This window comes from Myodes glareolus, chromosome 22 (genome assembly GCF_982192425.1).
Source record: "Myodes glareolus chromosome 22, mMyoGla1.1, whole genome shotgun sequence".
In the NCBI taxonomy this organism is placed as follows: domain Eukaryota; kingdom Metazoa; phylum Chordata; class Mammalia; order Rodentia; family Cricetidae; genus Myodes; species Myodes glareolus.
Genome location: NC_142047.1, coordinates 52,849,695 through 52,866,052, shown reverse-complemented (window position 1 = coordinate 52,866,052; position 16,358 = coordinate 52,849,695). Strand labels below are relative to the sequence as shown.

Sequence of the window (16,358 nt, the reverse complement as noted above, 5' to 3'; positions counted from 1 at the left end):
CTGCAATTTAGGACAACTCACAGTGACTTCCAGGGGGAGAGCACTTTTCTTGCCAGAAATCTGGAAGAGCCACAGCACAAGCTCCTTATGCACATTCCGACTCCTGCAAACATCCAACTTCCTTTGCCTCGGGGGGCTCAGATAAGGTGAGCAGGTTGCTAGTATTGTCTGTTCAGCAGGTGGGGGATTTTGTTGGAAGATTTTCTTTGTGAGAAATTCTTGGAACTCACACTGATGTTGATGACATTTTGAAGTTGGAGATGTCTAAGTTTGGGGGTTGTGGTTTTATTGTATCCATGGTTTATTTTGTAATTCTCAGGAGACATTAGATTAGGGGCAGTAGAACAATCGGAGGGGGTACTTCTTCAAAGACTTTGAGGGCTGGACTAACCTCTCTCCTCTCACCAGCTCCCTACCCAGACAGCACAGTGGGCTCTGGGATGGGGGTAGGGAAGAGGGACAGGTCAGCATCAGGTTTAGGAGAAGAAGTTCCTTTATGTATTCTGACATTTAGACAAAAACCAACATTTCCTCAGGGACTTGAGAAAATATTTCCTACCTCCTAAAAAGGACTTTTCTTCTGTTTCTTATTAAAATGACCTTTGGCTCTTCAGTGCAGAGACCTGGGGTGCAGATTAGCATACCAAGGGCTGAGCAAGTCTCTAGGCTCCTGCAGTGCCTACTCAGAGGTACTTGTTAAATCCGTGGTTCCCCCATTTTACCCAGTGTGCAGAGCTGCCATTTAGTGTCTTTACTGTGCTCACTTCATTCAGTCACTAAGCTCGTCCTCTATCCAGAAGGCTGGGCAGGGAGAAGAGAGGCAGTAGGCACAGACTGCAGTTATACAGGGTGAGGTGATAAAGTTTGCAGAGCCATTGGGTGCTGAGTGACTTTCCTTCTACGTGCCATGGCAAGGGGAATTATGGGAAGGAGGCACACTGGGTGAGCATTGAGACACAACCAGGTTCCCAACCCCACCTCAGCCTCCTCCTTCTCTTCCACCTAATCACCTAACTTCTCTGCACCCAGGAGCCCTCATTAATGATCCAGTCACAGGTTCTCAGTACCATGTTCTGGGGCTCTTCTACCTTGAAGATCCAGCTTTATGGATGGTACACAATACTGTCTCCTGAGGCCAAACTGAGAAAAAAACTAGGCAGGGCAAGGCAGGTCAGGCCAGGCCAGGGCAGGGCAGGGCAGGGCACGTCTGGTCAGATCAGGTTGAGGCAGGGCAGAGCATGGTAGTATAGTTCTCACCCAGGAGCCTTGGGGCCTGGAATGGAGCCTGGGGCCAGGAGCCTTCAGCTGACAGGAACTTGGGGGGGAGGATGGGGACACTGCCAAAATGCCCATAGCAAACTGTGGGTCATAAGTTAAAGAGACCTGTCACTGTGGCTGTTAAAAGCCACACTTGATGAAGTGAGTGATTTTCGAAGGTGTCTTTTCTGTCAACTCTCTCCACCATGAACCATCTGAAACCTACTTTCTCTAGCTGGAGGAAACTGACATCCAGAGATGCTAAACTGCCATCCTTACACTGTGAGCATCTCTTACCATCGCACTCTCCTCTTGGTACTTCTTCTAAGCTGTGCCAGCCTCATCCTGTGGCACAAGCAGTGTCTGGTTAATTGCTGTTTCCATCCTAAACCCTACAGTTGTTGGATTCTTGGGATTGAGAGGAGGAGGGCCAGGACATGATCAAGGTTGGGTGCCCGATAGGGAACTTTGTGAAGCACTGCAGACTCAGGTACACAGATGCATCTTTTCCCTGTCAATCAAACACTGTCCTGCAAAAGTATACTAACTGGGCAGGATATAGTCATATATTCAGGAGAGATGGAGAGAAAGAAACAACAATTAATAAAACAGAGTATATGAGAGCAAGTGGCATGTGGGAGGAGATTGGAGGAGGAAAGTGACTGGAAGTAATGAGGGAATTGTATTTTTATTTCAAATATTAACTAGGAAACAAGAACAAATTGGATCTTTATCAATCCAATGAGCATGTATGTCTCATATAGGAGGGGAAACCTCCTTCATACATAATGATTAAGGACATGGCTCAATATTTATTGCACACACTTCCTTATGCATAACTGAAAATCCAGAGTGTTAAAGAAATCTTTGGGATTTTGATTGCGAATGCCCCTTCTGTAAGCAACTACATGTATCCTCTCTGGGCCACATGTCTTTTTTTGGTGACTTGATTTTGAAACAGTGAGTACAAATCAAATATATGCATATGTAATATTTTTATCTTTTACTATTGAGTTTCTTCAAAAATACTGCAAGATGAGGCTTGGGTGATGGACCAATGGATGTCTTAGTTTCCTTTCTGTTTCTGTGATAAAAGGCATGACAACAATCAACATTCTGAGGAAAGGGATTATTTGGCATCTATGTCCCGGGACACAATCCACTGAGGAAAGTCAAGACAGAAACTCAAACAGGAACTCAAGCAGGAGCCATGGAGAGTTAGTTGTTTGCTAGTTTGTTCCTCATGACTTTGTTAACCTTTATTCAGATACATCCCAACACTGTCTGCCCAGGGGAAGCACGGTCCATCCTGAACTGGGCCCTCACACATCAATCATTACTGCAAGGGAATCCCCCAAACACTCACCTACAAGCAATTTGATGGAGATGCTTCCCAACTGAAGTTCCTCTTCAGTGTCCTGGTGCTATTTACTTGGACGGGGAAACAGGTAACAGCAGAGCGACGGGCAGGCAAGAACAGGGAAAAGGTAAAAGCTAACCTTTAGTGTGTTACATGACACCTAAGGTACCCAGAAAACTTAGGTGGCACAACTGAGTCCATGTCTACCTAGTGAAATGTGGACGTACTTACAAAGGTGTGTATGGACTGAAGACGGTAAATATCTGAAAAATTCAATAAACTTATATTTTTAAGATGCAAGCTTATTCGAATTGTGGAATATTTCATGTAAAAGCAAGGGAGAATCAAGCCAGAATATTCAACTATTCAAGTAGCTAGGTCTAGAGAGGGAAAACTATGGTGCTGTTTTCATTTCAGGTACAGGACTCTGAAAGCCTGAATGCCTTTGGTTTACTAGACTTTGCCAAGTGTCTACTCTGTAACAAGACCAAGAATACAAATCAATATAAAGGACTGAATAAACGATCCCTGGGAAAATGCTGCATTAGTATTAAGCTGTGGCTTTTGTAGGCAAGCCACTGCTCACTGATCCCCTTTAAGCCTGCCAAAATATTCCAGACTGCACACACATCTTCCACCCCTAGCTCCAAGAACTGGTGTACAGCTTTGGAGGAAGACTACCCCACCTCCACACCTGGCTCCATACCCTGGTCTACAATTTTGGAAGATGAATTCCCCAGCCCCACTCCTGGTTCCATAGCCTGATCTACAATATAGGGAGACTTCTGCTATACCAGATGCTAGACTTGATCTAGGAAACCCAGTTAAGGAAACAGCCACCCACACTCCTTAAATCCTAGCCTGCAACCTAAGACCATATTGCTTACCTGGTCTCCACACTAGGGCCCACAGTCCCCAGCAGCTTTCCGAGGCCAGAGCAGTTCTCATGATACCAGCAAAGACGCTGCTCGCTACCCCATAAACCCTTCATGCTTGTCCAACAACTCTAGACTTCAACCCTGCCTCTGGGCCCCATGTCTCAGGCTATTTAGAAGGTGTCCTTGTTTTTATCAGAGATGAGACAGGCTCAAGAAACCTCAGGTCAGACACTGCCCATCAGTTGACACTCCTTAAATCCTGCCCAGCAGCACCAGACAGCACACCTTTCCCTGGGCTCCAAACTTGGGCCCACAACCCCAACAGTTTTACAGGAGGGAAGGCTGGTCCCAGAAACCCCAGGGAAGACACTGCCCACTGCCCACTGCCCACTGTGCCTGTTTAAGCCTGCTCAAATATCGCAGATGGCACACACCTTTCCCCACCCTCACTCTTCACTCCTCATCCTGGTCTACACCTTTGGAAGATTTTTACTTTCTCAGATGAAAGGCAAAATCCAGGAATCCCAGGTCTAAAGCATCAGTAGACTTCAATCCCCCTGGAGCACAGGCCAGATCTAGATTCCTTGTCCTAGGGACCCCAGCAACCAGACCAGATCTAGGGACTCCATAATGCGCACCCACTCTTGGGCTCCAGATCCTAGTCAATGACTTTAGAAGAGGACTTCAGCCTCATGTAGCCATCCTCATGAAACCCAGAGCAGAGTTAAAGCTTTAGCTGTTGTGAACCCAAAGACACACTTGCCACCAGAATTCTTGGTCATTTAGGGCAGAAGACCAGAAAAGAAAGAGAAACCAAGGAACAAAACACTCATGTAACAAAGACAATTTTAGGAATCAACACCTGGACCTAAAATCACCTCAAATACAGATGGATAAATGTCAGTGGTAAGAACACAAACATAAAATGCAATAATGCATTATCAGAGCCTACCTATTCTACAGCAGCAAGACCTAAACAATGCAACAAAGCTGAAACACAAGAAAATGACCTTAAAATTACTTTATGAAGATAATAGAAATCCTTAAGAGGATATGAACAAATCCCATAATAAAATTTAAGAACAGACAAAGAAGATTGGAAGAAATCAATAAATCCCCAATATAAAACCAAAAAAATTAAAGATTTCCAGGTCTACAAATAAATATAGACTTAATAAAGAAAACAAATGGATGAAAACCTGGAAATGGGAAATATGGATAAGTGAACAGGAACTACAGCATCAAGCATCACTAATAGAGTACAAGAGATGGAAGAAAGAATTTCAGATGTTGAAGACACATCAGAGGAAATGGATTCTTCAATCAAAAAATGTTAAATTTCAAGAATCCCTTCCACACAATACCCAGAAAATGGTGGGCACTATGAACCAATCAAATATAAGAATAGTAGGAATACAGGAATGAGAAAAATCGAGCCCAGAAACGCAGAGAATATATTTAAACAAAACCAAAAAAGAAAATTTTCCCAATGTACATAACAATATGCTTATAAAGGTACAAGAAGATTATAGAACATCAAATAGATTGGGCCAGAAAAATAAATCACCTCACCACATAATATTCAAATGCTAAGTGTACAGAACAATGAAAGAATATTAAAAGGGGCAAGGGAGAAAGTGGAAGTAACAATTAAAGGCAGACCCATTATAATCACACCTGCCCCCTCAACAGAGACCCTGAAAGCCAGAAAGGCCTGGACTGATGACTTGTAGACTACAAGAGACTAAGGATGTCATCAAAGACTACTATACCCAGCAAAATGTTCAACCATCATAGACTGGCAAAACAAGACAAGATATTTCATAACAAAGTCAAATTTAAACAGTATCAAACTAAAGCCCAAGCCCGATATAAGTTACTAGAAGGAAAACTCCACGCCACAAAGCTAACTAACCCCATAAACAGAAGTAATAGATAATATCACACCAGCAAAACCAAAAAAGATACACACACACACAGAAACACACACACTCTACAATCACCACCAACAATATAACAGGAATTAACAATCATTGGTCATTGGAATCCCTCAATATCAATGGACTAAATACACCAAAAAATAAGTAAATAAAAAATAAAAGACACTGGGTAACAAGCTGGATACAAACTCACAAACTAACATTCTACTGTATACAAAAAGCACACCTCAGCATCCAAGATAGACATTACCTTCGAGTAAAGGTTTGGAGAAGGATTTTCAAGTTAAATGGATCTAAGAAGCAAGCTCGCGTAGCTATCCTAGCATCTAACAACAGACTCTGAAGAAACACAGAGGATAATAGCATATTTGCATTTCATCTCTCTAACAATTCTAGCTACAAAAAGCTTGGGATTTAAATTTTTCTCCTCTACATAGCAAACAAATGAACATTAGAAAAGCCCTCTGGCTGGGCTGTGGTGGCCTGGTCTACAAGAGCTAGTTACAGGACAGGTTCTAAAACTTAAAAAAAAAAAAAGCCCTCTGAGGTCATGGCTTTCCTTATTTCTGTGTTCTGTCTGCCCTTCATTTTCTATTGCTACATGTAGTGTAGACAAGAAGGGTGAAGCTCTCACAGCCATCTGACAAATGAGAGATCAGTAAAGATAAAAATCAGAAAGTAACAAAATCAGAAATGATAGGGGGACATAACGACAGATGGGGAGGAAATCGACAGAATCATTTGATCATATTTCAAAACCCTGCACTCCACAAAACTGGAAAATTTGAAATGAACTACTTGCTGGATAAATATCACTTACCAAAATTAAATCAAGACCAGATAAGCAAATTAAGTAGACCTATAATGTCTGCCTTCTGCCACACGGATTATGTCACCTGCTTAACACCATGAACACTTAGAGAATTTCTGTAACTTCACCCTTTCATAGATACCCTTACTGAAATAGTATGAATACATGCTAATTTTTAAATAAAAAATGGACCATTTAGATGATGGGTATCCCATTCCATATGTTACAGCAGAAACATACCAATCACTAAGTAAAAGCACTGGAGAAGATGAACAAAAGTGGCAGAAGAAATATAAGGAACACAAAATAATTTTCACTAAAAGGATTTGTCACACATAGTGCAAACTTTAGTATTTCAAAATAGAAAGCACAATGCAGTGCTCTCCACCACTGGTCCTGAGTGATCATGGCAATTAATTTACTTCCTTCAAGACTGTGATGCATAATAAAAGAAATAAGAGTTTTTTCTTGTTACTAAAAACTACCATGATGGCTAAAGTACTTACCAAATAATTACATGAATAGGGTTTTTCTCTTGTATGAGTTTGTTCTTCTTTCCTGACTTCAAAATGATGTAAGTAGACTTTAAAACATTGACAGGACTAGACAGTTTAGAAAAGTTTATTACCAGGACCGAGGTCTGATTTTGGACAACTTCACATAGAGCTTCATAAATTCATAAACTGATTTTGTCTATGAGTTTTCAGATGGGAACAATATAAAGAACTTACCAAATACTTTACAATAATACACTCTCAGAATTTTTTATAGGCACTCAAAACTATTGTAAAAAACAAAAGATTTAACAGGGAGATTGTACACAAAAAGGTTAACTCCTGTATAAAGTGCAAAACTTTGCAACATTGACTATATTATTAGGGTATTTCTGCAGTACATCTTTTTTATATGATTTCAAAGACTGCTGACCAATGCAAAGGCTTTAGCACATTGGTTACATTCTCAGGGTTTCTCTCCAGTATGTGTTGTTTTATGCTTTTGAAGACTACCTTGTTGTGCAAAGGCTTTACCACACTTATTGCATTCATAGGGTATCTCTCCAGTATGTGTTCTTTTATGCATTTGAAGATTACTTTGGTATGTAAAGGCTTTACTACAATGATTATATTGATAGGGTTTCTCTCCGGTATGTGTTCTTTTATGTATTTGAAGATTATTGTGACATGTAAAGGATTTATCACATTGATTACATGGATAGGGTCTCTCCTCAGTATGTGTAATTGTATGCATTGAAGAGCATTGTGATGAGCAAAGCTTTTACCACATTGAATACATTCATAGGGTTTCTCTCCTGTATGTGTTCTTTTATGTGCTAGGAGATGACTATGTTGAACAAAGGCTTTACCACATTCATTGCATTCACAGAGTTTCTCCACGGTATGTGTTCCTTTGTGCATTTGAAGACTACTGTGACGTGCAAAGGCTTTACTGCATTGATTACATTCATACGGTTTCTTCCCAGTATGTGTTCTTTTATGCTTTTTAAGATTACCTTGTACTGCAAGGCTTTACCACATTGATTACACTGATATGGTTTCTCTCCAATATGTGTTCATTTATGCATTTGAAGACCTATCTGGTAGGCAAAGGCTTTACCACACTGACTACGTTCATAGGGTTTCTCCCCAGTATGTGTTCTTCCATGCCTTCGGGGATAGCTGTGATAAGCAAAGGCTTTACCACATTGATGACATTCAAAAGGTTTCTCTCCAATAAATGTGCTTTCATGCCTTTGAAGATGTCTGTCATATGAAAAGGCTTTAACACATCGATTATAAACAGAAGATTTCTCTCCAGGATGATTTCTTTCAGGTCTGTAAGGATAATTGACACATGTAAAAGTTTAACCACGTTCAATACACCATTGAATCTTTGTATCTCTATGAATACATTTTATAATTTAGTCCAATTGAAGAGTGGACTTAGATCTTAGGGTTCTATTACTAGGTTTGTACTCATGTTGTTCCCCTTTATTTTGGGTTGTTTTGCATCTTTGAAGATGCATCTGATGGAAAGATACTTTAATAAAGAGTTCACATTTATAGAATCTATTCAATAGGAGATTTTTTATATATTTGTAGAAAAATGGAAAAATTCAAATATAGACATACGGTATAGAAAATGAGGTTTCATGGGAGCTGGAGAGATGACTCAGGGATTAAGAGCACTGACTGCTCTTCCAGAAGACCCTAGTTCGATTCCCAGTACCTACATGGCAGCTCACATCTGTCTCTAATTCCTGCCTAGGGGATCCAACACACTCACACAGACATACAACAGGTAAAATATCAATGCACATGAAATAAAAGTTAAAAAAAAAGAAAGTGAGATTTCTTCACAACTGCCCCTTGGCTCTTGACTCTAACTGCCCATGTCACTAAACTCAGCACAGTCACAGCAAGATTAAAAGTAACACTTAAGTAACACTTAGTTTAATATGAACTGTTTGCTTAAAAGAAGGTATGAGGAATAGACTCATTACCTTTTCAAAATGTTTCCCTTTTGGGGAGCTGGAGAGATAGTTCAGAGGTTAAGAGCACTGACTGCTATTCTTCCAGAGTTCAATTCCCAGCAACCACATGGTGGCTCACAGCCATCTGTAATGAGATCTGCTGCCTTCTTCTGGCCAGCAGGCATACAGACAGACAGAAAACCGCATACTAACTAAATAAATCTGTTTTTAAAAAAAAATTACCTGTTTAATATCAGTGGTGAGAAGTTAATGGATTAACAGTTCTACCGAATAGCTCTCACTGAGCTGTGATTCAAATGGTGGGTAGGACAGGCGACTGCTCCTGGACCTGGAGCCGGGCTCTGGGCGGGGCAGAGAACTGAGGAAGGAGGGCCTAGCTGGCAGGCTGGCTGGCTGGCTGGTGGGCGGGTTGGAGGGGCTCGTCCGTCTGTCCGTCAGTCCGTCAGTCCGTCCGGACTCCGTCTAGGCCTCGGGAGGGCGTGGGGGCGTGGGGACGGACGGGCTGGCGTGCAGGAGCGCAGGCTAGTGCTGCAGCAGGCTCTTGTGGCGCCACAGGACAAGCCGCATCCGTCTATGGCCATGCCACCCTGAAAGCGCCCGATCTCCTGTGATCTCGGAAGCTAAGCAGGGTCGGGCTTCGTTAGTACTTGGATGGGAGACCACCTGGGAATACCGGGTGCTGTAGGCTTTTCTCTTTCTTTCTTTTTTCCACTTTTTCTTCTCCTTTTTTAATTCTCCCCCTTTTCCCCTTTGGCCTTCCAGGACACCACCAGGACAATCCGCACCCCGGAAAGAGGGCCCACCTCTCACAAGGTTCCAAATCCACCCACCGGTCAGCGCCCTCAGGCACGAGGGGAAGCACCCGAGTCGGGAAGGAATGCCAGGACCCCTGAAAGAAGCTAAGACTCGCACGGGAGAGGCTGTCTTGAGTGGCGTGTAGCCCAGGCTAGCCTTGAACCCTGTTCAAGTGAGATCCTGGGCCAGCCACCATCGCCCTTGGCTCCCCAGCTCCCCAGCTCCCCAGCTCCCCAGCTCCCCAGCTCCGCAGCTCCTCAGTTCCACTGGCAGGCCAGGCCGGCAGGCAGACGGCTGGGATAGCAGCCCCGCACAGCACAGCACTGTGTATGGATTCAGAAAGAGATCGCCACGCCCCCTCGACGCAACCCACCCGGCGGAAGCAGTCTAAGAGCAAGCAGGCTCCACCCACCCACTCCCAGGGATGCGGTATACGCCCACCTGCGTGCCTGTGTGCCAGCCTGCCTGTGTGGAATGTGCAATGTGTCTGCTTGTGTGAGTAACCCCATGAGGGTGCACGTGTGTTCGTGTGGGCGCCTTTGTTAGTTTTTGTGTGTGTGCTGTGCGTGCATGATTGTGCGTATGTGTGTCTGGGGTTTTGCCTGTCTGCTTTTTTGGTTGTCTGTTGGGGAGTGTGTGCATTCTTGCATGATGTGTGTGTGTGTGCGCATGCGAGTGTGTGTGCTCGTTCGCTTGCTGTGCGTGCATGCTTATGTGGATGTGTGTCCGTCTGCAGGCTCCGATCGCGTGCGTGCATACACGCGTGCTTGAGTGTGTTTCTGCGTGCGCGAGTGTGCCTGTGCTTGTGTGCCCGCCCCTGCCCGCATCGTCCTTTGGCATAGAGCGCCAAGACCCAATTTTCAAGTTCCCCGGGCCCCACCGGTCGGCCCAGGAGCATCTTCCACGCTGGCTGGACAGCCTGCCTTTCTACCTTCTCCCCGACGGGCAGAATGGCCCTTGCTGCCCGCTTCACAGGGAGGCATCTTCAATGGGGGGCAGGATGGACCCGGTGGCTGGCCATAGTGGATAGGGGTGGGACTAGGGCTGGGGCCCGGGGTGGGCATGGGGCAGAACTGGAATCTTGGGAACTGGCATTACAAGTTCCAAAGAGAGAACCAAGGATTCTCCTGAAGGCGAGAAATCACACAGACGCCCAGGCACACAGTCCCTCTAACACAATGGGAGTTGTGAAATTTGTGTTTGTTAGTCTGCACATGTACATTTATAGGTAACATAGGTGAAGCTCATATTTTTCCCGGTTGAGTTTCCTTATGTCTTTTAATGACGATCTGACTATTAGTTTTGTGCTTTTGTTCTTGGCCTTTTCTCACTCTCCCCTTATTCTTTCACAAATATCGTACTCGTTCTTCAATGTAGGTTTGTGTTAAGTACAAAAGACACATTATGTCGATGTCTGTACTATTTTTCCTTAATCCTATTGAGAATTCTGTCTTTCCATATGGTGCATAGCTTTGGAACTAGTTTTCCTGTTATTATTTGTTGGGAATTTCCTTTGGATTATATTGAATTTATGCTGTAAATTGAACATACCCAACATCTTTTCGTTGCTGTTGAAAATGTATAATTTTAATAGTGTTGTTTGCAAAAGTATAAAAGGATAAAAGATACTATTCTTTATAATCTTTGTCTAGCAAACTACAGTAAATGTGTGAAACTGAAAGTGATTTAAAATGATGTACAACACATAGGAAGAGGACTGCAGTAATTTAGTGACAAAGAATACATTGCTGTGTTCACAGAAAAGGTATCCTACTAAGTATAATTTAATTGAGAAAGCAAAAAGAGTGAAAGTAAAAGATGCTCCAGAAGTTCACAGTGGATATGGATGTGACGTGGGATTGTGTAGCGGCATGCAAAATAATTTCTGATAGCGGTAGGTTGGGGTTTTCCACAGATACCAACCAAAATCATTTGAAGATGTTGAATTATGATAGTTGACATAAAATCACACTTATTTAGTGTATGTAGTCTGATGCATGTGGACATATTACCTACATCCAAACAACCCCATTACAGCAAGAAAGAAAAAACAATGTTTTTGAGACATTCTCTTTCTATTCATGTGTTATGTGTGTCTACAATACACAGATACTCAAATAATGACAGAATCGCCATAGATACCAGCAGCTTTCTCAGTATATTTTCTGTAGAAATAAAATTAGTATTAAGAAGTATTATTATTATCATATTCATGGGAGTTATAATCATGGAGACCTAAATATGAAAATAATCTAAACTTTTCTTTCTGCGGACAAGCTTGGAACCTCAAAAGAATATAGTGCTAGATGAATGAGGATGGAATCAGTGGTTAAAGGATTATACACTCATAAAGGACTCTCCCAGTCAGTGTTGTATTGGTCTGAAAGAGCATGTATTTACATTTTAGGTTCTGTTAACCCACTTCTTTCTCCCATCTGTTTTTCTGATTTTAATTTTTACGGATCTCTCATTTGTCAGATGGGTTCGAGAGCTCCAGGCTTCTTGTCTACACTACAGATAGCAATAGAAAATGAAGGGCAGAAAGAACACAGAATCTAGTGAAAGCAATCACCTTCAGAGGGCTTTTCTAAAGTCCATTTACTCACTATACGGATAAGAACAATTAAATACCAAATTTTTTATAGCAGGAATTGTTATAGAGTTGAGACACAAATCTGCTACTATTCTCAGAATTTCCTCAGAGTTTGTTCTTATGTCCCCCTTTTTGTTTTTGATTTTGTTGATTTGTGTATTCTCTCTCCGACTTTTAGTTAGTTTGGATAAGGGTTTATCTATTTTGTTGATTTTTCTCAAAGAACCAATTCTTTGTTTTATTACTTCTTTGGATTGTTTTCTTTCTTTCTACTTTGTTGATTTCATTCCTCAGTTTGGTGATTTCCTGCCATCTACTCCTCTTAGGAATGCCAGCTTCTTTTTGTTCTAGAGCTTTCAGGTGTGCTGCTAAGTCATTCCTGTGGGATCTCTCCACACTTTTTCTGAAAGTAGTTAGCACTATGAACTTTCCTCTTAGTGAGCTCTCATTATGTCCCATAAGTCTTGGATGCTGTGCATCATTTTTATTGAATTCCAGGCAGTCTTAGGCATTTACACAATAACTGACTTAGCAAGCTGTGTCATGTATATACATACAGACGAGTGTGTGTGTGTGTGTGTGTGTGTGTGTGTGTGTACAGAACCAGATCAGGCTCCAAGAGTATCAGAAAAAATATTTATTTATTTTTAAAACATTAACTCATTGATTGGAAGAATTTTTCAAAGGACAGATAGTTCTGTACTTTTCACTTAAATAAGGTTCTTAAAACCAGGACAGTGCATTCAAGCAGACTGAACTGGCTGATTACTATTTAGCTACATCAGTGCTCTCAGTGGGATAATGAAAACCTGAAGGCAAGTAAGAAACAATGAGGGTTAGGTATGAAGGTTGGCGGAATATTTTGAGCAAGATAATTGGATATTAAATTCAAGAATTAATGAATTTTTAAAGCTTCCAAGAGGGTATCAGTTGAGAATATTGGCTATGATCCCTGGATAAAATGCATATATAAAGGTTCTGAGTGCCTGAGTTCAACTGAGTACAAGTGCCTGTTCTAGAGGGGAAGGATCTTGGTGTAGAATGCAGCAGTTCACACCCTATGGCTTCTGACCCTGTAGGGGGTCACGTGACCCTATCACAGGAGTTGTGTATCAGAAATTTACATTATGATTCATAACTATCAAAATACAGTTATGAAGTAGCAACTAAAATAATTTTAGGGTTGGGGCCACCACACCCTGAAGAACTGTACTGAAGGATCACAACATTAGGAAGGTTGAGAACCACTGCTCTAGAGGGACAGGTAGAGCCTCCTAATTAATCTTTTCTGACTTCCTTCCACATGAAGTATTCTCCCGTGAGGGTCTTAGCAAATTCCATCTCTTGTGCTAAATTGTGTTGTCTCCTGTTGTTTAAAAATATTATTTGTGGCTGCAGGTTTTTCACAGAAGCTAATTGTTCAGTCAAAACCTTGCAGCGCTGACCTCTCAAACAGACTACAGTGAGTAGTGCTGGTACCAGCTGTCAGCCCCTCAGGAGCCAAGGAAACCCACGTGGAATCCTCATTCCTTTACAGGTGGCTGTAGATGTTCACTCTGCTGTTTCCAGTGTCCAAAACCACTGTTTTAACTCAAAGCTGATAGCTTTTAAAGATCAAGCTCTTTTTCTCCATTTCAGCAAACATGATTTAATTGAGTAAAAAGCAATCATGACTCTGGTAACTAATGTGCCACGTGGAAACTAACTTGTCACATCTTCAGTTCATTCAAAAAATGTGAAGAAATTTAGCTTTAAATTTTATTAGTTTTTTATTTGAATTTTAAATGTTGTGATGAGTGTTTATTAAGAAATCCCTCTTGTCGAATGTATAATTACTGAATGCCTTATCACATGTGGTTGATCTACAGTTACAGCCACATCTCAGTAGTTCTAATCCCTAACAGTGTGAAGCATGGAGATCTCAGAAACAACATTTTAGTCAGTGTGACGTACATAATGGGTCAGCAGCAAACACAGACAAGTATGTAAGTAGATATTGATGGCAGGTACATTAGCTGGGGCCTAGGGACAAACAGTCCATTGCTTCTGTAATCAATAAGCCTTTGACACTGCAAAACTACCACAAAAGGAGTCTTTCTGCCCAAAGTAGGCAGCATCAGAGAGATGGTCAGCTGTCTTTTCAAAGGAGAAACACTGTTCATCAATATACCCTCCATCTTGGCCAGCTGAACTTGGTAATAACCAGGACTATACCCTGTGTCAGAGAAAATGGTCAGAAGGGTCTCAAACAAAAGCAGCAGATATTTCAACACCAGAATCAGTAAAACCTGTCAAGATGGCAAGATGGATGGTTATCAGTGCAGCCTCATAGCCAATGACACACTGGACCTATCAAGGGCATGGAGCCTTTCAGTTGTATCCAGATGCTGTGCCACAAGGAACTGGGAGAACTTCTCCTTTATTCCCAAGGAGCTAAAACTAGAAACAATTAGGTTCTTCTAGCCAAGGAAACCTTGTGCTAATCATGCACAAACCAGTTCTGTCAACACCTTAGTGTGATGAAGCTCACCCTCCCCAAATATTTATAGCCAGTTGATGGTTGATGGGGACAGGAACAGACATTTTCTTCACTGGTGTAAGTGCTGATAAGGTGCCTGAGAATAACCTCCCTCAGTCCTGATATGTTAAACATTCTTTGAGTTATAAAAAAAACAAAAAACCAGAAAGAAACAGAGAAGGACTAGTTGGGAAGAGGAAGGGAATGAGTAGATGTAAAGTGGACAAGAGAAGGTAATAGGGGGTGGGTATGACCAAAACACATTATGTATGTATGTGCGTACATATATATACTATGATGTATATATATGCATCGCAATAAAACCATGCTTTGCATAATGAATATGTCAAAAAAAATTTTTTAAAATACAGTCAGGGCTCATGAGGTTGACCTCAGACCTCATCACACATGGAAGGGCACCCATATGTACACACATAAACAAATAGAAATAAGACCTGTATTTCAGATACAGTGAAATGGTATGTACATTATAAAAAAAATCAGTCCAGAAGAAGATATTTAAAACCTATCCTCCTGGTTCCTACATGGTCTAGTGTATGTTTTGGTCCTAGGAGTGAGTCCAGACTTCAGGGATCTTTATCACAACATTGTTCTACCTTTGCTATACTATAAGTTGATCAGGCGATGATGTGGGATTCTCCTCTGTATGTCTGTGAATACCATTGGTTAATAAAGAAACTATCTTCAGCCTGCATAGGACAGAATATAGGAGAAAGAAGGTAGGGGCAGAGAGAAGCCATGTAGCCCTGCCAGAGGCAGATGCTAGACCTTAACTTGATAAGCCACAGCCTCGTGGTGTTACACCAATTAATGGATATGGGTTAAATTAATATGTAAGAGCTAGCCAATGAGAAGCTAGAGCTAATAGGCCTAACAGTGTTTAAAATAGTACAGTTTCTTGTGTGGCTATTTTGGGTCTGAGCTGCCGGGCAGCCAGGAACAAGCAAGCAACCTCTTCCTACAAGGGTAAAAAAAAAATCCAGTGCAATGTTGTATGGTGGGGAATCAAATCCCCACAACAGAGTTTGTGTGTGTGTGTGTGTGTGTGTGTGTGTGTGTGTGTGTGTGTGTGTGTGTGTGTGCGTGCTGATGGATATCAAACACAGGCCCCATGCATGTTAGGCAAGCACTCTACCACTGAGCTACATCCCCAGCCCTACTCTCTGGAAACTGTTACTGTGAAAGTAGCACAGGGAATGGGTTAGGAAAGCTAGACCCCGGGTCACCATGGCATCTTGGTTTTGCCAAAGCCCAGGTTTCCCTTAGGATAAGATTCAGGATGTGGGCAAAAGCCATTTTCTAGTTTTTGTCCGACAACAACTGCTTGATTTTCAATTCTCACACTGGGAATTTACTAGAACACCTGGCCACATTACAACACCCAGGTCTCTTATTGGCCACACCTTATGTTCCTTCCAGATCAGTCCTCACAGCAGTACACTTTATGTGGATAGAAGCTCCCATCTCTGTTTGCCAACCTGGAGCTTCCCCTCCATCGCACCTCGTATGTCATTAGGTCGGGGAGGAGAATCACGTGCCTCCTGTCAATGTTCACGCTGTTACTGAGCACGGTGTCCTGTCTCACTGATGCTGGTCATCTGGGCAGCATGGATGTACAGCTGGAGAACCTCACTGTCTCGGCCTTCACATGCAAGGCTCCCGGAGCAGTTACCTGTGGCTATCTGCAGACTTCG

At 42.2% G+C, this 16,358-nt stretch overlaps 1 protein-coding gene and 1 pseudogene across 1 annotated transcript in view; one reads left to right on the top strand and one right to left on the bottom strand.

The window, feature by feature from the left end:
* Positions 1 to 16,358, bottom strand: part of LOC148118594 (uncharacterized) — a 150,297-nt gene that overhangs the window by 26,205 nt on the left and 107,734 nt on the right.
* On the top strand, positions 9,307 to 9,425 carry LOC148118597 (5S ribosomal RNA; annotated as a pseudogene).